Raw genomic sequence first — 12412 nt, 5'->3', positions numbered from 1 at the left:
TCTGCCTGTTTCTGTTGGTATTATATTCCCCAAAATATTACAGCTCGAAACAAGAAAGCTATCGGCCTGATTGGGTTGCAGATTGTGGAGTTTGTGAAGGTCAGATACAAAATATATGCCTACCGTGGATTCAAGCATTACCCAAAGTCAGGATAAGGGTTGACATTGTGTAGTATAATGGCTATAACAATTTAAGAATACAAAGAGTGTCTGCTTGATTATGCTGGTGATGCCACACCTGGCATCTGCACTTGGTGTGACAAGTAACCTTTCGATCACCAGATCACATAGTACACACTGTACTGCAACTGGAAGTCAGTATGTCACTCAACGACAACAAATGGTACAGCTGTGAGAACAGGATCAGCACCCTCCAATTCTCACACTATTTGCTTGGGTGATAGTGAGAGAGTGCATATATTTATTTGTAATTAGGATATGTGTGTGAAATAGTAGTATGTTTATGTTCGCATGTCTATGTGGCCAGTTCTTTCTTAACCTGCTGCTAGTCATACCAATTAGTCTTGTTTCCCATTTATTCTATATACTGTGTGTAGGAAGGAAGTTGTGTTGTGTAGAATAGCATGTAAATAACCAATGGGAAACGTAATATTATTTGTCTGATGTATCTCTATTTGTGTGTAAGTGTATAAACTATTTCTTTTTAAGATACAAAAATTGTATAATAATTATGAAAAAAATCGTATTCTAAAAACATAATTGTTAATAAACCAGACTATTGTTATACAGTCCTATTATTTGTCGTGAAAGGCACTGATCCTTTTATTATGGAGTACAGACCTTGAATGACAAATTCACAGAATTTGATATACATTAAGAAGGGAGGAGGGGTGGGGGAACTTCATTAATATTGGTCCCGGAGACTGTGATGTCATTATCTATCTCAGAACTCTCAGTGGAAGGCAATGTTCTTACCGAGCCATGGGGAGGGTTGACCTTATTCCAGTATTGGTCCAATGGTTCAATGACCTCACCACATGTCTGGGGAGGTCGAGGAGGGTTCCTTATCTTACCTTGAGATAAGGGCGACAATGAGTTCCTTTGTTCCAGTTCCCTCTTTGATACACTTCTATACATTACCATAAATTTTAAGTAGTCGGTGAAAATGAGTGAAAGTGCAAGAGAATGTTGCTAGAGGCCTTCCAGTCATGCACTGAAAGCTGGACGTCACATGGCATGAGGTCAACTTGACTATAGTACCAAACGGAGCTGGGCTTGCAACATAAGACAGTTGGAGAAACGAGAGAAGACACTGTGTGTCAATCAGCGAGGACTTTGGGTGTGTTCTTCACTACAACATGGCCAGGAGACAACATTGGGAAGACTTCACATGGGGAAGAATAACCAGGAAACTGGAAGAAGGTCGAATTGTGACGAGTGTAGTACAGGAGTTTGGTATTGCTCACAGCAATTTTTCATGTGCATCAGGAGCGTTCTGAATTACAAACACTGCTGCCTAGCGCAGATGAAGTGGTCGACCATAATCAACTACCGCTGCAGATGACTGATTCGTTGTGAAATAGGTGTCAGTGATTACAACCACAGCTAACAAGACTGCAAGGCAAGCAATCTTGCTCTCCACAGTGACACGGTGACTGCATGGTGGCAATCTCCTTGCCTGATGACCATTATGTTATGTAACATTGACATCCGCACATCTGTGGCATTGTTTGCAATGTTGCCAAGAACATAAAGACTGGAGCAACGAACGGTGTCGTCATGTGCAGAACTCAGAAGACAACAGATTGTCTTAGTAGTGATTCTGGATGTACCCTAGGGGTGGGAATAAGTAATGCTCCCAGGAACAATGTCGAACATGATCTTTTTTGTGATCCAGGTGTAATGGTTGCAGGGAGGCATAATGTTGCGTGGACATACTGATCGCTAAATCATTGAACATCAGTCAACGTCATTGTAACACTGTATACTTCCCCATCAACATCTTTTCAGGGGTACATTTGGTCCAGCTTCATTTTTGTGGATGGACACTGACCTTTGCTACCAGCTTGGGAGAACGTTGCAGAGCATGTATTGCTGTTCATGGTGATCAGAGTCCCTATTAAGAACTATGCTCCGCCAGGGGGCCATCATAAATTTCAGGGACCCTAATGTAATTACTGTTTTGGAATTAAAGGCTCATTTTCATTCGTCTCATTGCATATTTCTTTCAGTTACCTTCTATACTATAGTGTAGCAGTTGCTGTGTATAGTCTGTGTATGTATGTATAGTTCAAGTATCATTGAGCTATGTTAGTTGGCGACACATCAGTGGTTACTTTTGAGCCTCAGTTTTGCACACCAGTGTATGCCACACATAATTAAGGTGGCAAATATGCAATAATATGTAAATTGCTTAATTTGATCAGTAAACTTGTATGTTATTTTACACTCAAAAAGTTGCATTCATCCTGGACAACTAGTACTTCAGAGTTGGTGAAAGTTGGACCACACTCTCCAGTGATCTGTGTGTGACAATACTTCCCACGATTACAGAGGTGAATTAAGAGTGTTTCCAATCCAGCACAGTCACCAACATCGTAAAAAGATTCATGGAGATTATCACGAACCATATGGAGGGAATACTGATCCCATTTAGGGTGGCATGCAAACACTTAAAGCACCATTCTCGTAATACACGGTCGTTGTTGTATAGTTTTGCGAGAAAAAACGTGGTTCAAATGGCTCTGAGCAATATGCGACTTAACTTCTGAGGTCATCAGTCGCCTAGAACTGAGAACTAATTAAACCTAACTAACCTAAGGACATCACACACATCCATGCCCGAGGCAGGGTTCGAACCTGCGACCGTAGCGGTCGCTCGGCTCCAGACTGTAGCGCCTAGAACCGCACTTGCGAGAAACAGTAGTGTCTTCAGAAACTACTGACGTTCGAGAATGTTGGGTGCAGAAGTAGCAGCATTATTAATTCCTCCAGCTATTCTTTATGTACTTCTGCTCTTCCAGCTTTCTTGTTTCACGAGTTAATACTTATTCACTGTAGGGTGAAATGTCTCACTGCGAACGGTTGCTTCCGCCTGTGCCAAGCTAACATTTGCACGTCACAAAAATGGATTGCAGGAAATTTTCTGTGTATTCGCGATAGTGGTGTAGCGTATACTAATGGAGCAGACTGCATGTAATGTTCAGAATCAGCCTGTTCATGTAAACACGTCGCTACGTTACAGCAACAGATAAGGCGTCTCCGTTGTTCCCTACCAGTTCACAACAGTGAATTCGAAGTTCGTGAGTCCTCGGATGGAATTATATGTGCCTGGTGGGAGATGTACTTCTACATCTACACTCTGCAAACTACTGTGAGGAGCATGGCAGATGATACTTCCGATTGTTCAGTATACTAAGGTTTCTCCGCGTTTCAGAGAGTGGCAAAAATGAGAGCTGAAGCGCACTGTTATTAGTCTAGCCTTGCATTCGCAGGCCCTGTCGGAGTTGTATACAGGGGATTGTAGGGAGCTGTGTCTGAACACTTTCACAGGATGTCTGACGTCTGTCTTAAAGTGTTTGCCAGTTCAGGTTAGTTGTCATTCTACTGGCCCCCGTGGATCAAACAACTCTGTGACCATTCGTTCAGTCCTTCTCTGTTTACATTCAATAACGCCTGTTAGTATTATTTGGAAGGCACTCCACATACTTGAACAGAAGTCTATGATGGGTCACACAAATTTTTTGTAAGCCTATTGCCTTTCCCCAGTATCTCAACAATGAACTGAGGTTTACCAATTGCTTAATCTACAATTTGGGGCTATGTGATCACTCAGTCCCAGGTAATTGATTCCAGCTGTGACAGACTGATACTGTAGTCAGAGAATACTATGTTTTTGCGTTTTGTGAAATGGAACATATTACGTTTCTGAATATTGAAAGTAAGTTGTCAGTCTTTCTATCGTTTAGAAATCTTATCGAGATCTGACTGGATATTTGTTGCAGCTTTATTCAGACAATACTCCTACTTCATTATAGATAACTGAATCACTTGTAGAAAGTCTAAGGGTATTGTTTGTCTTCCAATTTACCTGGGGCATCCATGATTTTACTACTTCATCTGTCTGCGACTCTCCGACAGGATGACATGCTGCGTCCTCCCTACCAAGATATGCTCCATCCAGTCACAAATTTCGTTTGATAACCCATATGACTGTAGTTCCGTTAATAAGCGTTGGTGTGGAACCGAGCCAAATGTTTCTTGGAAGTGAATAAATACTTCATACACCTAACAGCCGTGATCTATGCCTCTCATAGATATTCATCAACATGGAGATATATTTGTTAAGCAAACAGAGATTTGAAAGATGTGTAGAATCCAAAACATATAAATGACAACCAAAAAGTTTCTGTTAGAAGAGTGCATAGTCCAGAATCTATACGCCAATGAGGCAAAATCACATAGAGGAAATCGACGACCCTTCAAGGCCTTTTTTTTTAAGGGATGGAAGGCGTGATTAATTACATGAGGAGAGATCAGGACTATACAGGTAGAGCAGGTGCTCGTGTGTGTTCCACTTGAGCTGCGTTATGAAATTTGCGATAAGGGGACGTGCGTTATTATGAAGCAGCAGCAATCCTTGGTGCACCATTCCACAACAATGGTCTCCCATTTACATGCAAATCAAATCAAAGGACTTAAGCCCGGGGAGTACCTTGGATGGCACAGTACTTCCCAGTCCCATCGACCGAACAGAGCAGCCACAGCTTGCGTTGATGCGCCAGCGCATTGTCGTGCACAATGATTTGTGGGTTGCGCACAAAGTGTCGCCGCTTCTTTTGCAAACCTGGTCGCAGGTGATGCTCCAAAAACCAACAGTAAAACTGTGAATTTGATTCCGAAGATGAAGGAACCACTTCGTGGCATTCGCTTCAAAACTGTTCCAGAGATTAGACAGGCAGTAGATCGCTCCATTCGCACCACCAACAGAATGGGCTTTGCTAACCGTGCACTACGCCCTCCACATCACTGGCAACGGATTCTACACAACGCCGGTGACTACTTTGAAGGACAGTAACAGGTGCAAACATGTAACTCTTTTTAATCGGTTGTGAATAAATAGTTGCCACTATTAAATTTCCAACCCTCGTATAATGTAAGGTAGCGAAACAGTGACAGCAATAGGAAACCAAAATACATGCTCAGGTAGTAACGATAAGGGAAAACGGACGAACATGAGAAGTTTTGAGACTTAAATTAGGTAATGGCGCCTACAAAATATACTAGTATTTACAGTTTATTTCATATTACTGTTGCTTACTTAAGTAACCTAAACTGAAAGTAATGTGAAACTATGAAACAGGGTGAGAGACGTTCCACAATTAAAGAGTTACACCGATAAGCAAAAATATTACGGTGAAGGCGGCCATCGGTGGCTGACCTGACGACAGAGTGCAATGCTGGTGCAGGCATGAGTGTTTCAGACCACACTGTTCAACTCACATTGTTGAACAATGGACTCCGCAGTCCACGATCCCTGCGTGTTCAACGACATCGTCCATGACGTATTCAGTGGGCAAGGCATCATTAAGTTGGACCGCAAAGCAATGTTGTCTGGTCGGATGAATTATGTTTTTTGTTACACCAAGTCGACCGTCAAGTTTAGATATACCGTCATCCACACGAATGGCTTCTGGAAATATTCACCGCGCCATGGACGCAGACCGATACCGACAGTATTATGGTGTGGAGGGGATTCAACTGGGAGTCCGTTGGACCTGTGGCAATAATCGAATCTACCATCACAGCCATGGACTATTTGAATATTATTGCGGAGCACCTGCATCCTTTTGCGTTTAATGTCTTTCCTGACAGTGATGGCATCTTCCATCAGGATAAATGTCCATTTCACAAGGCCAGAATCATGCTACAGTGATATTTCTATGTGACTCTCACATTGACATCTGGAGCCACATACTTGCAGAAAGCTACCAAGGAGCTGTCGATCCCATACCATACAGAATCGCTCTTGGTATTGCGTTCCAAAGGTGGATCAGTATTCTATTAAGCAGGTGAGCACAGTGTTTTGGCTCATCAGTGTTAAGTGTTTGGATAACTGGTGACTTAAGTTACACAACTGACAAGAAATGTCTAGTATTAACCAAAGAGTCTACGAAAGCTTGGAATCAGATCGTGCGTACATTAGCAAAGAAGACAATAAAACTGAAACATAACTTACGGTAAAGTAAATGTACTTTAAATATTATTAAATAAAGTAATGTTATCATCAGCCAATAAGTAATATTTTTTTACCAATTTCTTTTTAAACAAGAAGTTGGGTTTGAATACCGCAGTGCTTTACGAGAAGAGAATGTGGATTTGGTGGTGGTATTTCCTTTTCTTATAAAGACCTTAGAATCGGTTTACGCAGTCAGTTATAAGGGAATTTATAGGTTAACGTGAAACACGAACCACTGTAAATGTTATTCGGTTCAGTAATTTATCTAAGAAATTACGCTGCATTTCATGTCTTGGGTGAGACGTGCTAAGTTTTTCTTAACGTCGAAGGTAACTCATAGTATACGTACTACACTACAAGGACCGAAGTCCCTTACGTTTAATTCTCAGAGCTCCTAAGGTTTACCGCGAAATATCACTCGCGCATGCAGCAGGAGTCTCGATGTGCTGCCGGCCGTTGTGGCCGAGCGGTTCTAGGCACTTCAGTCCGGAAACGCGCCGCTGCTACGGTCACAGGTTCGAATCCTGCCTCTGGCATGGATGTGTGTGTTGTCCTTAGGTTAAGTTAGGTGTAATTAGTTTTAAGTCTAGGGGACTGATGACCTCAGATGTTAAGTCCCATCGTGCTTAGAGCCATTTGAACCATTCTTGAACACGATGTGCTGCAGCGTGCGAGACAAATTACTAGAGGTCGTTTATTAGCGAACCTCGATCCATTTCCTGTTCTGCTACGCTATTGAAGCTAATTTAAATAAGCTCCGCCAACCTCTTAATGGGCTGCTCCAAAAGCAACAATTAATGACCTGCAGTTATCCGACTGCAGTCAGATTCCGTGCCCACTGAACTGTAAAATGTATACTGCTAATAGTCACTGCACCGCCTCCATCTTGTCCCTGAAAATGAACGCTGAAAATCTCCACACAGAAACAAAATAGGATAACAGTTTAAAATCAGAAGGGAAAAGTGACACAAAAACACGAGGCATTTAAGTTTCCTACGGAAACAAATGTACATTATCGGGTCCAGAGAGGCAGTCCCTGACTGTTGCTTTTATAAGATACCACCAACATCTAGCGGGGTCAGGGATTTTCTCTGCCTCATGATGAGTGGGTGTTGTGTGCTGTCCTTAGGTTAGTTAGGTTTAAGTAGTTCTAAGTTCTAGGGGACTGATGACCATAGATGTTAAGCCCCATAGTGCTCAGAGCCATTTTGAACCAACATCTAGCTAGTGGTTCCCTCCTGTGCTGAGACCTATCCCTACAGAGCGCGTGCGCATTCAAGGAACTGCAACGCTCACCAGCAAGACTGGAAAGTTACTGAGCAGAATTTGACACCTACACGCTGTGATGGAAGTTTGAATTCTTGTTGGTTATCGGCGCAGATACGACGTTGTGCTGGAAAGTATCAAAGAAGTCATCTTTCACGTGATAGTGGTTGTGTAAGCCAAGAGCCGTTTCGAAACACAAGTGAATACTGGCGAATATTCATGTGTCACTCATAATATCAAACTGTTCTTCGGAAGAATCCACAAGCGTAGAGATCCATCTATGACAGACCGTTGAAAATGTACTCTCTCTACAAGGCCAGTCATATGATATACCAATGACAGCGTGCCCTCACTGCAAAGCGAAACAAAGGTTTTAACCTGTTAAGTATTATCATCGTAGAGTTCAAGAATGTAATCCACTCAATCAAAGTTTCAATTCACTCTTTCATGTCTTCGTTTTCTGACTATGCTTTTCGAATGAAGTGATAGGCACATGTACTTCGAAACGATCAGTTCGAGTCATATTTCTATTAATTTATCTTGTGTTTCTAGGCTGTCGATTGACAACAAAATGAAATAATAAAATTATACCTAGAGCAGATCGTACAATAGCGCGACGAAATATTTACAAAATAAAATTGAATACAATAATAATCCAGAAAAAATACTGACTCAAACACCCGTTGCATAATATCGGAAAGCATTTTTTGTTGTTGAACTGCACGTTTCTCCTAAGCACTGAAATCTAGTAACACGTGCTCTCCCTCGTTACGTGAAGTTAATTCTGTATTTCATGTGGAAAATAATAATATGCTATAACCCAAAAGTTAAATCATTTCACTCAACACAAATACATAGGTGTAACTTAGCCACTGCTGTACAGATGTCCGTATCCAAAAGAAGGACGGGAAAAATGTGCATTATTTCGTCGCTCCTGGTGTCGTATCATACGTCGGACTGCTGACACACTATTTCCGTGTGCAGTGGAGCTCCCTGATCCTGACCATTCCATACCAAGTGATACCACACTGCGCGGCTATCGCCGAAGTTAAAGGGGGAAGTCTGTGTTATCTCACGTACTTTTTACTGTGTTCGTGACTTAAATGACATTAGGTAGATTTTGAGAAGCGATTCATAGTTATAGAAATCTCTTTTGCTTTATATTATCCTGTAAATACGAGCCTTGGAATAATAAAACGAGACAAGTAATAAAGGATTAGTAAAACTGTCAATCGATAAAAAGTATTTAACGCCTTCGCTGGCGAAATGGGCCTTAGAGATAGAGTACATGCTCGACAGCAACATGGTGATAAATGGAAATGCCGTGGGGCTACGGCCTCCCGTCGGGTAGACCGTTCGCCTGGTGCAAACTTTCGAGCTGACGCCACTTCGGCGACTTGTGCGCAATGGGGATGAAACGAATATGTTAAGGACAACACAACACCCAGTCCCTGAGAGCAGAAAATCTCCGACCCAGCTGGGAATCGAATCCGGTTCGTTAGACATGACATTCCGTCGCGCTGGTCACTCAAATACCATGGGCGCACAAGATAATGATGAAAGGTTTGGATGCTCGACAGTCAGGTCTTTAAACGCCAGTACTAAAAACTGCTATGAGTGCACTTAAAAGAAATAAAACAGAACAAAATCAAGAAGAATCAAGATACGCTAGCACGTCAACACACACACACACACACACACACACACACACACACACACACACATACACACACAAGCACACACTAAAATAAAATTTATTATAATTAGTTCTAAAGCTTTCGACAAGAAAGATAAATTCACTGTCATTGTGCTGGCTGATCAATGGAATGAAGGAGGGTGTCTCAGGTATTGTGATTCACACGGAAACCTACAATCTAAAAGCTTAGGCCGGAGTTCAGACGTAACACGAAGATCTAAAAGTTTTACGCACTTGTCACGCGCAACGAAGGACAGGTTCCCACATTTTCTTCTGCTCTCTCTTCAAAATACAAAACGCTGTCATTTAAAATGTGACATACAGCGATATGTTCGCCTCAGACGAGCAAGTGTCGGTATATCTGCTGCTCCACTTTCGAAGTCATAATCTAACTTACGACAATTTCCACTGTCAGATGTCGAATTAAGAGGTATCGTAGGATCCCAAAAGGTTCTAGAGTTACGTACATTCACCCGCTATTTTGACCAGACATCGCAATAAAAGAGAACAAACCGGAAGTCCTGATCTTGAATTACGAGGTATATATTCGAAAACGGCCACTTTAGCGAATGCGTTTGGCCACGTTGCGCTCAAAGAATCAAAGAATGCTCTAACCAGAGGCGAGAGACAGTTCTTCCGGGAGTCTAGTTCGCCTCGGGTGCTCCTGCACACTTATTTTGTGGATGCACGGAGAGGCATCTTGAAAGCAACCTGGGTGGCTCACCCCCTTGCCGATCACGTGGCGGCGACGTGCTGGGTACTGAATGGCGTCATTTTCGTGGCACAAACTGGCGAGTCTGCAGTCGCCAACTGGACCTTACGCACAAGACGATTTTTCAGCCGCTAGGGCGGCGAGACAAATTTCACAGAACCTTCTGGCGATATCTAGCGAAAATAAAAGTCTTACCTTTGCAAATATATAAACGAAGACTTGTGTGAGCTGTGATTTATTTTACGATTTTGGTCGTTAGGTGACTTTTCAGCTCGTAATGTACTTATAATCACAGATGAATATTTGAATTTGAACGATAGATCGCTCGCCTCTGGTCGATTGACTTTACTATCCAACATGAACGATTTGAATGATACTACAGGAAGTAGAGTGCAATGAACAATGAACTAGTAGCTGCCGCTATGGCTTTAATAACAGCAAAATCTTCTAAATAGAAGAAAACGAGCCAGAAATACCCATTTGTAGGAGAACTTTGTCTTTGACAAACATAAACAAGTCGTAGTACTATAGTTCTGTTTTGTAAATGTTGTGAGAACTACTTCCACTTAGTTTCCACCTCTTCAATCTTCTTCACTTCTTTACGCAAACTCGTGTTAAGATTTTGGACCTTCTGCTTCATATCTCGTAAATCTACGCTTTCAGGATTTTATTTCAGTAGTCCTTATTTGTTATCTAAAAAAAGTCCGGGAAAGATCTATTCAGTTCGGTTACTCCATTTATAAATTCCTGATACATCCTTCCTGAAGCTGGAACACAGCGCACAATTTATCCACACCATCTACACGGGGCAGATGTCGTCAGAATTTGTAGTGCCCGTAGGCAGACAGACGAGTGCATGATGTGCAAGGCGTGCATTATCACAGCATTTGATGGCTATGAAATGGTGAGTGGCCAACTTGTGGGACACTCCATCTCCAGTGTCAAGCAAGTGCTGGGATTCTCATGTATTACCATATCGACAGCTCATCATGAAGGCTTCCCATTCATGGAAATCTGCAGATTGAACAGTCAATGGCAACAATGTGTTGATGGTCCACTAACTTCGATTTTCATAATAAATGTGCGGGCAAAGTGCAGCAGGTTCATTAATGGACGATAACAGCAACAACAACTATAACAACCACTGAGTAGGCATTCATAATCGAACTATGTCCTCTCTTTCTAGTACGGAAGCCATCGCTCACGACAGATCGCAAAAACACAGAGATTAGTATAAATGAAGGAACACTCCTTGTGGGCTCTTTAAGCATGGAAAAATGTCGTATGGAATGATTCATTGGGGTAGATGTTGATAAAGTCTGTTGGTAAAGTCGAAGTCAGGATTTTAGCATGTTGAAAACCACATGAGTGGCGAGACCTCGCTTGCCAACAGGGTACCATTAAGGTGGATAATATAAATACTCTTGTTAGGGGGATATTTACATGGTATTAAATGGGATCCTTAATACGTCTGCACAAACACAATCAATATTCACCTCTACCTTTACATTTGTGCCCTGCTGCACATCGTACACACTCTCAACACTACATGAAGCATGTAAAAAACATGAGCAGGGTGTAGCAAAACTTTAAGATTACCATTGGACTCCTAACTTGAAATAAAGAATGGTGAATCAATTGAACATTGTCTACCTAAAGTACATTTCCATGAATGGCTTCAGTTAAGCACTATTCTTTTTGTACTCCAATATTATTCAGGATGAGGCAGCTAAGTCGTAACACCCCTTGTATCTCCCCAACCGTAATAGATACAGAGATGCCGTTTGGACATGATTTACAGGGACAGGAGCTACTTGAATACATCACATTTCATGTTGGTACCGCTTCGAAGGACGAACACGATACGAGAGCATATGTGTCTCAAAAACCATTCGCCTAAATATTATGATACACATATTTGAAACCGTCTTTTTAAGCCCATCATGTTAGATGAAGACGAAATGGGAGATACGATACTGCGTGAAGAGTTTGACAGAGCACTGAAAGACCTGAGTCGAAACGAGGCCCCCGGAGTAGACAACATTCCATTAGAACTACTGACGGCCTTGGGACAACCAGTCCTGACAAAACTCTACCAGCTGGTGAGCAAGATGTATGAGACAGGCGAAATACCCTCAGACTTCAAGAAGAATATAATAATTCCAATCCCAAAGAAAGCAGGTGCTGACAGATGTGAAAATTACCGAACTATCAGTTTAATAAGCCACGGCTGCAAAATACTAACGCAAATTCTTTACAGACGAATGGAAAAACTGGTAGATGCAGACCTCGGGGAGGATCAGTTTGGATTCCGTCGAAATGTTGGAACACGTGAGGCAATACTGACCTTACGACTTATCTTAGAAGAAAGATTAAGAAAAGGCAAACCTACGTTTCTAGCATTTGTAGACTTAGAGAAAGCTTTTGACAATGTTGACTGGAATACTCTTTTTCAAATTCTAAAGGTGGCAGGGGTAAAATACAGGGAGCGAAAGGCTATTTATAATTTGTACAGAAACCAGATGGCAGTCATAAGAGT

This window comes from Schistocerca gregaria, chromosome 3, assembly GCF_023897955.1.
Source record: "Schistocerca gregaria isolate iqSchGreg1 chromosome 3, iqSchGreg1.2, whole genome shotgun sequence".
Taxonomy (NCBI): domain Eukaryota; kingdom Metazoa; phylum Arthropoda; class Insecta; order Orthoptera; family Acrididae; genus Schistocerca; species Schistocerca gregaria.
This window is presented reverse-complemented; position numbering follows the sequence as displayed.